The sequence below is a fragment of the Mytilus trossulus genome, chromosome 6 (genome assembly GCF_036588685.1).
Source record: "Mytilus trossulus isolate FHL-02 chromosome 6, PNRI_Mtr1.1.1.hap1, whole genome shotgun sequence".
Lineage (NCBI taxonomy): Eukaryota > Metazoa > Mollusca > Bivalvia > Mytilida > Mytilidae > Mytilus > Mytilus trossulus.
The window spans coordinates 6,430,080-6,441,843 of record NC_086378.1 but is presented as its reverse complement, the minus strand read 5'-3'; the positions used below and the strand labels follow the sequence as shown (position 1 = coordinate 6,441,843).

At 35.2% G+C, this 11,764-nt stretch overlaps 11 non-coding genes across 11 annotated transcripts; all 11 read left to right on the top strand.

Annotated features, from left to right (window-relative positions):
• The first annotated feature begins 8,032 nt into the window (after positions 1–8,032).
• Positions 8,033–8,106, top strand: Trnai-aau (transfer RNA isoleucine (anticodon AAU)). Its single transcript has one exon. It is a non-coding gene; the product is annotated as a tRNA-Ile (tRNA).
• A 300-nt stretch (positions 8,107–8,406) lies between these two features.
• Trnai-aau (transfer RNA isoleucine (anticodon AAU)) lies at positions 8,407–8,480 on the top strand. The gene has a single exon. It is a non-coding gene; the product is annotated as a tRNA-Ile (tRNA).
• Positions 8,481–8,738: 258 nt separating this feature from the next.
• On the top strand, positions 8,739–8,812 carry Trnai-aau (transfer RNA isoleucine (anticodon AAU)). The gene has a single exon. It is a non-coding gene; the product is annotated as a tRNA-Ile (tRNA).
• A 300-nt stretch (positions 8,813–9,112) lies between these two features.
• Trnai-aau (transfer RNA isoleucine (anticodon AAU)) lies at positions 9,113–9,186 on the top strand. The gene has a single exon. It is a non-coding gene; the product is annotated as a tRNA-Ile (tRNA).
• Positions 9,187–9,444: 258 nt separating this feature from the next.
• On the top strand, positions 9,445–9,518 carry Trnai-aau (transfer RNA isoleucine (anticodon AAU)). Its single transcript has one exon. It is a non-coding gene; the product is annotated as a tRNA-Ile (tRNA).
• A 300-nt stretch (positions 9,519–9,818) lies between these two features.
• Positions 9,819–9,892, top strand: Trnai-aau (transfer RNA isoleucine (anticodon AAU)). Its single transcript has one exon. It is a non-coding gene; the product is annotated as a tRNA-Ile (tRNA).
• Positions 9,893–10,150: 258 nt separating this feature from the next.
• Trnai-aau (transfer RNA isoleucine (anticodon AAU)) lies at positions 10,151–10,224 on the top strand. The gene has a single exon. It is a non-coding gene; the product is annotated as a tRNA-Ile (tRNA).
• Positions 10,225–10,524: 300 nt separating this feature from the next.
• Trnai-aau (transfer RNA isoleucine (anticodon AAU)) lies at positions 10,525–10,598 on the top strand. The gene has a single exon. It is a non-coding gene; the product is annotated as a tRNA-Ile (tRNA).
• Positions 10,599–10,856: 258 nt separating this feature from the next.
• Trnai-aau (transfer RNA isoleucine (anticodon AAU)) lies at positions 10,857–10,930 on the top strand. Its single transcript has one exon. It is a non-coding gene; the product is annotated as a tRNA-Ile (tRNA).
• Positions 10,931–11,230: 300 nt separating this feature from the next.
• Trnai-aau (transfer RNA isoleucine (anticodon AAU)) lies at positions 11,231–11,304 on the top strand. Its single transcript has one exon. It is a non-coding gene; the product is annotated as a tRNA-Ile (tRNA).
• A 258-nt stretch (positions 11,305–11,562) lies between these two features.
• Trnai-aau (transfer RNA isoleucine (anticodon AAU)) lies at positions 11,563–11,636 on the top strand. Its single transcript has one exon. It is a non-coding gene; the product is annotated as a tRNA-Ile (tRNA).
• The last annotated feature ends 128 nt before the right edge of the window (positions 11,637–11,764 follow it).

The following is an 11,764-nucleotide window of genomic DNA, read 5'->3' as shown; positions in this document are numbered from 1 at the left end:
ATTGTTACCGTGGTTTACGATAGCAGTTTTGGAATTCGGGCCCGGCCAGAAAGCACATACTAGAAAGTAGTGCATATTTAACACAAAATAGTTCCTACTCATCGGTGTAACTTTTCAAAATATGTAGAATATTAAGGATATTTTGATATCAATTGAAAACTGAATGACTGGTGATCATGCGATTTTTAAATAATAACAAATGGATGAAATTAAAAAAAAAGAGGGTACATTTTTACTCTTTCAAAGATCTGTCGTACCTGTTTCAGGACGGGTTAGCTCAGTTGGTTAGAGCGTCGTGCTAATAACGCGAATGTCGTGGGTTCGATCCCCACATTGGCCATATATTTTTCTAGTTTTTGTCGCTGATTGAAGAAAGCCCACTAAACTAGTATATTAATTCTCAACATGAGAATATAAGAATAAATTAAAAGTTCAGTGATGTTTACAATTTCCATGAAATGGACTCACAATGAGAATAGCACAAAATCCAACACTATTTTAGACAAGAAAACGCATTAAGGTTCAAAGTACAAAGGATTTGAACATATCTTAAAGTTTAGATATCCTTTCTATATATGTAATTCTGTAAGAATAGGATACCCATATATAAGTACATAAAATTTCCCAAAATGTTTCCAACGGCCGGTTAGCTCAGTTGGTTAGAGCGTCGTGCTAATAACGCGAATGTCGTGGGTTCGATCCCCACATTGGCCACTGAATTTTTGATAGTCTATAGTATTAAAGCTTTTCGGCTATGTCCGAGATAACAGAAGTTCGTCAAAAGATACTCTTAACGTCAGGAAATGTAAAAAGAAGTGGTAGGTTTAAACTTTTAGTCTTTTTGCACGATTTCCACGCTTTTTACCTTGTCAACTGGAAAATCCGTCAAATGAAGTTAGACTTGTGAAAAGGACAATTGTTCATGATGATATGTTTGAATAAATACATAAAATTTCCAAAGTAAGTTTCATGGGCCGGTTAGCTCAGTTGGTTAGAGCGTCGTGCTAATAACGCGAATGTCGTGGGTTCGATCCCCACATTGGCCATATATTTTTCTAGTTTTTGTCGCTGATTGAAGAAAGCCCACTAAACTAGTATATTAATTCTCAACATGAGAATATAAGAATAAATTAAAAGTTCAGTGATGTTTACAATTTCCATGAAATGGACTCACAATGAGAATAGCACAAAATCCAACACTATTTTAGACAAGAAAACGCATTAAGGTTCAAAGTACAAAGGATTTGAACATATCTTAAAGTTTAGATATCCTTTCTATATATGTAATTCTGTAAGAATAGGATACCCATATATAAGTACATAAAATTTCCCAAAATGTTTCCAACGGCCGGTTAGCTCAGTTGGTTAGAGCGTCGTGCTAATAACGCGAATGTCGTGGGTTCGATCCCCACATTGGCCACTGAATTTTTGATAGTCTATAGTATTAAAGCTTTTCGGCTATGTCCGAGATAACAGAAGTTCGTCAAAAGATACTCTTAACGTCAGGAAATGTAAAAAGAAGTGGTAGGTTTAAACTTTTAGTCTTTTTGCACGATTTCCACGCTTTTTACCTTGTCAACTGGAAAATCCGTCAAATGAAGTTAGACTTGTGAAAAGGACAATTGTTCATGATGATATGTTTGAATAAATACATAAAATTTCCAAAGTAAGTTTCATGGGCCGGTTAGCTCAGTTGGTTAGAGCGTCGTGCTAATAACGCGAATGTCGTGGGTTCGATCCCCACATTGGCCATATATTTTTCTAGTTTTTGTCGCTGATTGAAGAAAGCCCACTAAACTAGTATATTAATTCTCAACATGAGAATATAAGAATAAATTAAAAGTTCAGTGATGTTTACAATTTCCATGAAATGGACTCACAATGAGAATAGCACAAAATCCAACACTATTTTAGACAAGAAAACGCATTAAGGTTCAAAGTACAAAGGATTTGAACATATCTTAAAGTTTAGATATCCTTTCTATATATGTAATTCTGTAAGAATAGGATACCCATATATAAGTACATAAAATTTCCCAAAATGTTTCCAACGGCCGGTTAGCTCAGTTGGTTAGAGCGTCGTGCTAATAACGCGAATGTCGTGGGTTCGATCCCCACATTGGCCACTGAATTTTTGATAGTCTATAGTATTAAAGCTTTTCGGCTATGTCCGAGATAACAGAAGTTCGTCAAAAGATACTCTTAACGTCAGGAAATGTAAAAAGAAGTGGTAGGTTTAAACTTTTAGTCTTTTTGCACGATTTCCACGCTTTTTACCTTGTCAACTGGAAAATCCGTCAAATGAAGTTAGACTTGTGAAAAGGACAATTGTTCATGATGATATGTTTGAATAAATACATAAAATTTCCAAAGTAAGTTTCATGGGCCGGTTAGCTCAGTTGGTTAGAGCGTCGTGCTAATAACGCGAATGTCGTGGGTTCGATCCCCACATTGGCCATATATTTTTCTAGTTTTTGTCGCTGATTGAAGAAAGCCCACTAAACTAGTATATTAATTCTCAACATGAGAATATAAGAATAAATTAAAAGTTCAGTGATGTTTACAATTTCCATGAAATGGACTCACAATGAGAATAGCACAAAATCCAACACTATTTTAGACAAGAAAACGCATTAAGGTTCAAAGTACAAAGGATTTGAACATATCTTAAAGTTTAGATATCCTTTCTATATATGTAATTCTGTAAGAATAGGATACCCATATATAAGTACATAAAATTTCCCAAAATGTTTCCAACGGCCGGTTAGCTCAGTTGGTTAGAGCGTCGTGCTAATAACGCGAATGTCGTGGGTTCGATCCCCACATTGGCCACTGAATTTTTGATAGTCTATAGTATTAAAGCTTTTCGGCTATGTCCGAGATAACAGAAGTTCGTCAAAAGATACTCTTAACGTCAGGAAATGTAAAAAGAAGTGGTAGGTTTAAACTTTTAGTCTTTTTGCACGATTTCCACGCTTTTTACCTTGTCAACTGGAAAATCCGTCAAATGAAGTTAGACTTGTGAAAAGGACAATTGTTCATGATGATATGTTTGAATAAATACATAAAATTTCCAAAGTAAGTTTCATGGGCCGGTTAGCTCAGTTGGTTAGAGCGTCGTGCTAATAACGCGAATGTCGTGGGTTCGATCCCCACATTGGCCATATATTTTTCTAGTTTTTGTCGCTGATTGAAGAAAGCCCACTAAACTAGTATATTAATTCTCAACATGAGAATATAAGAATAAATTAAAAGTTCAGTGATGTTTACAATTTCCATGAAATGGACTCACAATGAGAATAGCACAAAATCCAACACTATTTTAGACAAGAAAACGCATTAAGGTTCAAAGTACAAAGGATTTGAACATATCTTAAAGTTTAGATATCCTTTCTATATATGTAATTCTGTAAGAATAGGATACCCATATATAAGTACATAAAATTTCCCAAAATGTTTCCAACGGCCGGTTAGCTCAGTTGGTTAGAGCGTCGTGCTAATAACGCGAATGTCGTGGGTTCGATCCCCACATTGGCCACTGAATTTTTGATAGTCTATAGTATTAAAGCTTTTCGGCTATGTCCGAGATAACAGAAGTTCGTCAAAAGATACTCTTAACGTCAGGAAATGTAAAAAGAAGTGGTAGGTTTAAACTTTTAGTCTTTTTGCACGATTTCCACGCTTTTTACCTTGTCAACTGGAAAATCCGTCAAATGAAGTTAGACTTGTGAAAAGGACAATTGTTCATGATGATATGTTTGAATAAATACATAAAATTTCCAAAGTAAGTTTCATGGGCCGGTTAGCTCAGTTGGTTAGAGCGTCGTGCTAATAACGCGAATGTCGTGGGTTCGATCCCCACATTGGCCATATATTTTTCTAGTTTTTGTCGCTGATTGAAGAAAGCCCACTAAACTAGTATATTAATTCTCAACATGAGAATATAAGAATAAATTAAAAGTTCAGTGATGTTTACAATTTCCATGAAATGGACTCACAATGAGAATAGCACAAAATCCAACACTATTTTAGACAAGAAAACGCATTAAGGTTCAAAGTACAAAGGATTTGAACATATCTTAAAGTTTAGATATCCTTTCTATATATGTAATTCTGTAAGAATAGGATACCCATATATAAGTACATAAAATTTCCCAAAATGTTTCCAACGGCCGGTTAGCTCAGTTGGTTAGAGCGTCGTGCTAATAACGCGAATGTCGTGGGTTCGATCCCCACATTGGCCACTGAATTTTTGATAGTCTATAGTATTAAAGCTTTTCGGCTATGTCCGAGATAACAGAAGTTCGTCAAAAGATACTCTTAACGTCAGGAAATGTAAAAAGAAGTGGTAGGTTTAAACTTTTAGTCTTTTTGCACGATTTCCACGCTTTTTACCTTGTCAACTGGAAAATCCGTCAAATGAAGTTAGACTTGTGAAAAGGACAATTGTTCATGATGATATGTTTGAATAAATACATAAAATTTCCAAAGTAAGTTTCATGGGCCGGTTAGCTCAGTTGGTTAGAGCGTCGTGCTAATAACGCGAATGTCGTGGGTTCGATCCCCACATTGGCCATATATTTTTCTAGTTTTTGTCGCTGATTGAAGAAAGCCCACTAAACTAGTATATTAATTCTCAACATGAGAATATAAGAATAAATTAAAAGTTCAGTGATGTTTACAATTTCCATGAAATGGACTCACAATGAGAATAGCACAAAATCCAACACTATTTTAGACAAGAAAACGCATTAAGGTTCAAAGTACAAAGGATTTGAACATATCTTAAAGTTTAGATATCCTTTCTATATATGTAATTCTGTAAGAATAGGATACCCATATATAAGTACATAAAATTTCCCAAAATGTTTCCAACGGCCGGTTAGCTCAGTTGGTTAGAGCGTCGTGCTAATAACGCGAATGTCGTGGGTTCGATCCCCACATTGGCCACTGAATTTTTGATAGTCTATAGTATTAAAGCTTTTCGGCTATGTCCGAGATAACAGAAGTTCGTCAAAAGATACTCTTAACGTCAGGAAATGTAAAAAGAAGTGGTAGGTTTAAACTTTTAGTCTTTTTGCACGATTTCCACGCTTTTTACCTTGTCAACTGGAAAATCCGTCAAATGAAGTTAGACTTGTGAAAAGGACAATTGTTCATGATGATATGTTTGAATAAATACATAAAATTTCCAAAGTAAGTTTCATGGGCCGGTTAGCTCAGTTGGTTAGAGCGTCGTGCTAATAACGCGAATGTCGTGGGTTCGATCCCCACATTGGCCATATATTTTTCTAGTTTTTGTCGCTGATTGAAGAAAGCCCACTAAACTAGTATATTAATTCTCAACATGAGAATATAAGAATAAATTAAAAGTTCAGTGATGTTTACAATTTCCATGAAATGGACTCACAATGAGAATAGCACAAAATCCAACACTATTTTAGACAAGAAAACGCATTAAGGTTCAAAGTACAAAGGATTTGAACATATCTTAAAGTTTAGATATCCTTTCTATATATGTAATTCTGTAAGAATAGGATACCCATATATAAGTACATAAAATTTCCCAAAATGTTTCCAACGGCCGGTTAGCTCAGTTGGTTAGAGCGTCGTGCTAATAACGCGAATGTCGTGGGTTCGATCCCCACATTGGCCACTGAATTTTTGATAGTCTATAGTATTAAAGCTTTTCGGCTATGTCCGAGATAACAGAAGTTCGTCAAAAGATACTCTTAACGTCAGGAAATGTAAAAAGAAGTGGTAGGTTTAAACTTTTAGTCTTTTTGCACGATTTCCACGCTTTTTACCTTGTCAACTGGAAAATCCGTCAAATGAAGTTAGACTTGTGAAAAGGACAATTGTTCATGATGATATGTTTGAATAAATACATAAAATTTCCAAAGTAAGTTTCATGGGCCGGTTAGCTCAGTTGGTTAGAGCGTCGTGCTAATAACGCGAATGTCGTGGGTTCGATCCCCACATTGGCCATATATTTTTCTAGTTTTTGTCGCTGATTGAAGAAAGCCCACTAAACTAGTATATTAATTCTCAACATGAGAATATAAGAATAAATTAAAAGTTCAGTGATGTTTACAATTTCCATGAAATGGACTCACAATGAGAATAGCACAAAATCCAACACTATTTTAGACAAGAAAACGCATTAAGGTTCAAAGTACAAAGGATTTGAACATATCTTAAAGTTTAGATATCCTTTCTATATATGTAATTCTGTAAGAATAGGATACCCATATATAAGTACATAAAATTTCCCAAAATGTTTCCAACGGCCGGTTAGCTCAGTTGGTTAGAGCGTCGTGCTAATAACGCGAATGTCGTGGGTTCGATCCCCACATTGGCCACTGAATTTTTGATAGTCTATAGTATTAAAGCTTTTCGGCTATGTCCGAGATAACAGAAGTTCGTCAAAAGATACTCTTAACGTCAGGAAATGTAAAAAGAAGTGGTAGGTTTAAACTTTTAGTCTTTTTGCACGATTTCCACGCTTTTTACCTTGTCAACTGGAAAATCCGTCAAATGAAGTTAGACTTGTGAAAAGGACAATTGTTCATGATGATATGTTTGAATAAATACATAAAATTTCCAAAGTAAGTTTCATGGGCCGGTTAGCTCAGTTGGTTAGAGCGTCGTGCTAATAACGCGAATGTCGTGGGTTCGATCCCCACATTGGCCATATATTTTTCTAGTTTTTGTCGCTGATTGAAGAAAGCCCACTAAACTAGTATATTAATTCTCAACATGAGAATATAAGAATAAATTAAAAGTTCAGTGATGTTTACAATTTCCATGAAATGGACTCACAATGAGAATAGCACAAAATCCAACACTATTTTAGACAAGAAAACGCATTAAGGTTCAAAGTACAAAGGATTTGAACATATCTTAAAGTTTAGATATCCTTTCTATATATGTAATTCTGTAAGAATAGGATACCCATATATAAGTACATAAAATTTCCCAAAATGTTTCCAACGGCCGGTTAGCTCAGTTGGTTAGAGCGTCGTGCTAATAACGCGAATGTCGTGGGTTCGATCCCCACATTGGCCACTGAATTTTTGATAGTCTATAGTATTAAAGCTTTTCGGCTATGTCCGAGATAACAGAAGTTCGTCAAAAGATACTCTTAACGTCAGGAAATGTAAAAAGAAGTGGTAGGTTTAAACTTTTAGTCTTTTTGCACGATTTCCACGCTTTTTACCTTGTCAACTGGAAAATCCGTCAAATGAAGTTAGACTTGTGAAAAGGACAATTGTTCATGATGATATGTTTGAATAAATACATAAAATTTCCAAAGTAAGTTTCATGGGCCGGTTAGCTCAGTTGGTTAGAGCGTCGTGCTAATAACGCGAATGTCGTGGGTTCGATCCCCACATTGGCCATATATTTTTCTAGTTTTTGTCGCTGATTGAAGAAAGCCCACTAAACTAGTATATTAATTCTCAACATGAGAATATAAGAATAAATTAAAAGTTCAGTGATGTTTACAATTTCCATGAAATGGACTCACAATGAGAATAGCACAAAATCCAACACTATTTTAGACAAGAAAACGCATTAAGGTTCAAAGTACAAAGGATTTGAACATATCTTAAAGTTTAGATATCCTTTCTATATATGTAATTCTGTAAGAATAGGATACCCATATATAAGTACATAAAATTTCCCAAAATGTTTCCAACGGCCGGTTAGCTCAGTTGGTTAGAGCGTCGTGCTAATAACGCGAATGTCGTGGGTTCGATCCCCACATTGGCCACTGAATTTTTGATAGTCTATAGTATTAAAGCTTTTCGGCTATGTCCGAGATAACAGAAGTTCGTCAAAAGATACTCTTAACGTCAGGAAATGTAAAAAGAAGTGGTAGGTTTAAACTTTTAGTCTTTTTGCACGATTTCCACGCTTTTTACCTTGTCAACTGGAAAATCCGTCAAATGAAGTTAGACTTGTGAAAAGGACAATTGTTCATGATGATATGTTTGAATAAATACATAAAATTTCCAAAGTAAGTTTCATGGGCCGGTTAGCTCAGTTGGTTAGAGCGTCGTGCTAATAACGCGAATGTCGTGGGTTCGATCCCCACATTGGCCATATATTTTTCTAGTTTTTGTCGCTGATTGAAGAAAGCCCACTAAACTAGTATATTAATTCTCAACATGAGAATATAAGAATAAATTAAAAGTTCAGTGATGTTTACAATTTCCATGAAATGGACTCACAATGAGAATAGCACAAAATCCAACACTATTTTAGACAAGAAAACGCATTAAGGTTCAAAGTACAAAGGATTTGAACATATCTTAAAGTTTAGATATCCTTTCTATATATGTAATTCTGTAAGAATAGGATACCCATATATAAGTACATAAAATTTCCCAAAATGTTTCCAACGGCCGGTTAGCTCAGTTGGTTAGAGCGTCGTGCTAATAACGCGAATGTCGTGGGTTCGATCCCCACATTGGCCACTGAATTTTTGATAGTCTATAGTATTAAAGCTTTTCGGCTATGTCCGAGATAACAGAAGTTCGTCAAAAGATACTCTTAACGTCAGGAAATGTAAAAAGAAGTGGTAGGTTTAAACTTTTAGTCTTTTTGCACGATTTCCACGCTTTTTACCTTGTCAACTGGAAAATCCGTCAAATGAAGTTAGACTTGTGAAAAGGACAATTGTTCATGATGATATGTTTGAATAAATACATAAAATTTCCAAAGTAAGTTTCATGGGCCGGTTAGCTCAGTTGGTTAGAGCGTCGTGCTAATAACGCGAATGTCGTGGGTTCGATCCCCACATTGGCCATATATTTTTCTAGTTTTTGTCGCTGATTGAAGAAAGCCCACTAAACTAGTATATTAATTCTCAACATGAGAATATAAGAATAAATTAAAAGTTCAGTGATGTTTACAATTTCCATGAAATGGACTCACAATGAGAATAGCACAAAATCCAACACTATTTTAGACAAGAAAACGCATTAAGGTTCAAAGTACAAAGGATTTGAACATATCTTAAAGTTTAGATATCCTTTCTATATATGTAATTCTGTAAGAATAGGATACCCATATATAAGTACATAAAATTTCCCAAAATGTTTCCAACGGCCGGTTAGCTCAGTTGGTTAGAGCGTCGTGCTAATAACGCGAATGTCGTGGGTTCGATCCCCACATTGGCCACTGAATTTTTGATAGTCTATAGTATTAAAGCTTTTCGGCTATGTCCGAGATAACAGAAGTTCGTCAAAAGATACTCTTAACGTCAGGAAATGTAAAAAGAAGTGGTAGGTTTAAACTTTTAGTCTTTTTGCACGATTTCCACGCTTTTTACCTTGTCAACTGGAAAATCCGTCAAATGAAGTTAGACTTGTGAAAAGGACAATTGTTCATGATGATATGTTTGAATAAATACATAAAATTTCCAAAGTAAGTTTCATGGGCCGGTTAGCTCAGTTGGTTAGAGCGTCGTGCTAATAACGCGAATGTCGTGGGTTCGATCCCCACATTGGCCATATATTTTTCTAGTTTTTGTCGCTGATTGAAGAAAGCCCACTAAACTAGTATATTAATTCTCAACATGAGAATATAAGAATAAATTAAAAGTTCAGTGATGTTTACAATTTCCATGAAATGGACTCACAATGAGAATAGCACAAAATCCAACACTATTTTAGACAAGAAAACGCATTAAGATTCAAAGTACAAAGGATTTGAACATATCTTAAAGTTTAGATATCCTTTCTATATATGTAATTCTGTAAGAATAGGATACCCATATATAAGTACATAAAATTTCCCAAAATGTTTCCAACGGCCGGTTAGCTCAGTTGGTTAGAGCGTCGTGCTAATAACGCGAATGTCGTGGGTTCGATCCCCACATTGGCCACTGAATTTTTGATAGTCTATAGTATTAAAGCTTTTCGGCTATGTCCGAGATAACAGAAGTTCGTCAAAAGATACTCTTAACGTCAGGAAATGTAAAAAGAAGTGGTAGGTTTAAACTTTTAGTCTTTTTGCACGATTTCCACGCTTTTTACCTTGTCAACTGGAAAATCCGTCAAATGAAGTTAGACTTGTGAAAAGGACAATTGTTCATGATGATATGTTTGAATAAATACATAAAATTTCCAAAGTAAGTTTCATGGGCCGGTTAGCTCAGTTGGTTAGAGCGTCGTGCTAATAACGCGAATGTCGTGGGTTCGATCCCCACATTGGCCATATATTTTTCTAGTTTTTGTCGCTGATTGAAGAAAGCCCACTAAACTAGTATATTAATTCTCAACATGAGAATATAAGAATAAATTAAAAGTTCAGTGATGTTTACAATTTCCATGAAATGGACTCACAATGAGAATAGCACAAAATCCAACACTATTTTAGACAAGAAAACGCATTAAGGTTCAAAGTACAAAGGATTTGAACATATCTTAAAGTTTAGATATCCTTTCTATATATGTAATTCTGTAAGAATAGGATACCCATATATAAGTACATAAAATTTCCCAAAATGTTTCCAACGGCCGGTTAGCTCAGTTGGTTAGAGCGTCGTGCTAATAACGCGAATGTCGTGGGTTCGATCCCCACATTGGCCACTGAATTTTTGATAGTCTATAGTATTAAAGCTTTTCGGCTATGTCCGAGATAACAGAAGTTCGTCAAAAGATACTCTTAACGTCAGGAAATGTAAAAAGAAGTGGTAGGTTTAAACTTTTAGTCTTTTTGCACGATTTCCACGCTTTTTACCTTGTCAACTGGAAAATCCGTCAAATGAAGTTAGACTTGTGAAAAGGACAATTGTTCATGATGATATGTTTGAATAAATACATAAAATTTCCAAAGTAAGTTTCATGGGCCGGTTAGCTCAGTTGGTTAGAGCGTCGTGCTAATAACGCGAATGTCGTGGGTTCGATCCCCACATTGGCCATATATTTTTCTAGTTTTTGTCGCTGATTGAAGAAAGCCCACTAAACTAGTATATTAATTCTCAACATGAGAATATAAGAATAAATTAAAAGTTCAGTGATGTTTACAATTTCCATGAAATGGACTCACAATGAGAATAGCACAAAATCCAACACTATTTTAGACAAGAAAACGCATTAAGGTTCAAAGTACAAAGGATTTGAACATATCTTAAAGTTTAGATATCCTTTCTATATATGTAATTCTGTAAGAATAGGATACCCATATATAAGTACATAAAATTTCCCAAAATGTTTCCAACGGCCGGTTAGCTCAGTTGGTTAGAGCGTCGTGCTAATAACGCGAATGTCGTGGGTTCGATCCCCACATTGGCCACTGAATTTTTGATAGTCTATAGTATTAAAGCTTTTCGGCTATGTCCGAGATAACAGAAGTTCGTCAAAAGATACTCTTAACGTCAGGAAATGTAAAAAGAAGTGGTAGGTTTAAACTTTTAGTCTTTTTGCACGATTTCCACGCTTTTTACCTTGTCAACTGGAAAATCCGTCAAATGAAGTTAGACTTGTGAAAAGGACAATTGTTCATGATGATATGTTTGAATAAATACATAAAATTTCCAAAGTAAGTTTCATGGGCCGGTTAGCTCAGTTGGTTAGAGCGTCGTGCTAATAACGCGAATGTCGTGGGTTCGATCCCCACATTGGCCATATATTTTTCTAGTTTTTGTCGCTGATTGAAGAAAGCCCACTAAACTAGTATATTAATTCTCAACATGAGAATATAAGAATAAATTAAAAGTTCAGTGATGTTTACAATTTCCATGAAATGGACTCAC